The sequence below is a fragment of the Paramormyrops kingsleyae genome, chromosome 5 (genome assembly GCF_048594095.1).
Source record: "Paramormyrops kingsleyae isolate MSU_618 chromosome 5, PKINGS_0.4, whole genome shotgun sequence".
Taxonomy (NCBI): Eukaryota; Metazoa; Chordata; class Actinopteri; order Osteoglossiformes; family Mormyridae; genus Paramormyrops; species Paramormyrops kingsleyae.
The window spans coordinates 8,223,865-8,225,481 of record NC_132801.1 but is presented as its reverse complement, the minus strand read 5'-3'; positions in this window follow the sequence as shown (position 1 = coordinate 8,225,481).

Here is a 1,617-nt window from a genome sequence, read left to right as displayed (position 1 = left end):
AGAGGGGCTCACTGTGAAGGGTTAATTTGAAGCACGGTAGACTAGTCCTGATGCCGGTGTCCCAAGTCCGATTAAGATTTGTTAAGCCTGATTAACCTAACAGTCACTAGGTGAGACATGAATCACAAGGTAAAAACTCAAATTCCATTATTCCACTCAAGAAAAGCTTGGCCATTAACCTTATACTGACCCGGTTCTGAGCAGTCCAATGTTAAACAAGCCAAACGAGTGAATCCGTCCAAAAGCCAAAATGCTTTTGCGCATTTCACAACAGCAGTGCATTGTACACAAGCTCTACCTTATTCTATATCACGTGACCAACAGCTTGTTAAATGAAAGGTTCTTTGTATTGACTTGGTTTGTATACATTAATTCAGCAGCAGAAACATTTTATAAACAGGAGCATAAGAGCATTACTACATGCGTCTGTGTCGAAAAAAGACTGGAGGAAAGATTATAAAGCTTCAGGAAGTGACCTGAATCGTTGGCGAAAAATCAGAGAAAGGAAGCGCAGTGTTTAGGGAGGGCAGCAAGGAGACAGAGAACAGGCTGTCCGGGCAATAAAGGAGGGATAAGTAACATTTCTACGTTAAAAATGTAGAGCAGGAAGGGAGGAAATGGTAATAAAAATAGAAAAATTGTAGAAATGAGACAGAGAAGCCAAGGGGCTGTAGAAGTAGAGCAGACGAGGAAGAGCACAGATAAATGTCAGGATCAGCTACCGGGGGGTTTAGAAGCGATGCGGAATGAGGAAGCCCAGGGGCCCGGCATGATATCCAGGCCACTAGCAGTCCAGAGCGGCCAGCGGACCAGACGGGACCAGCGAGCGGCCAGCAGAGTCGGACCGGCAGACATGCGTAACCACCATGACCTGGCACCCCCCCACCCCCGTTCCCCGTGCCACCTAATGGTGACAGCTCTATTAATCTCTCTCATATTGCTGCCTGCTCTCAACAGCTGTCAAGGGCGGAGAGATCTGGATTACAAGATGCACTAGAGCTAGTGATGGGGCCGAAGAAAGTAAGATGATGAGGATGAAGGGGGGCGGAAGAGAGAGAGAGAGAGAGTGTGTGGGTGCAGATGGTAAGTGGAGAAGAAAATGAGGAAAGACGCTCAACGGATCCTGGCTGCAGCACATTGACTGGCCAGCAGATGGTGCTAGGGAGTGCATAGCCATTTTGCAAGTGGTGGGGGGGCAGCCTGATGGGACACTCACACATGCCAGTCACCGGCAAGCAAAAGCCAATCAGTGCCACAGAAATCTGGCACTCTGCGACTGACTCCGAGATTGTTTAAAAGATTTTAAAATGGCCAACTCATAAATATGAGGAGAGGGTGAAATCCGCCGCCTCGAGGTAAAGGCAGGCCTTCTCTGTATACAGCTTCATACAAACTAGTGCAGCCGCCGCACTTCTGCTCAGCTATATATATATATATTCAAATAACATTTGGTCCCCACAATGTGGTAAATACACCCCCCACACACACAGACTTGCATGTTCAAACTAAATGAAGTAACGCATTGGTTTGTCAGTATTTTTGTGTTTGATTGGATATTCATCCATGCATGGGTATAAACTTCCTTCCTCACTCATTCCCTGCCTCATCTCCACTAGG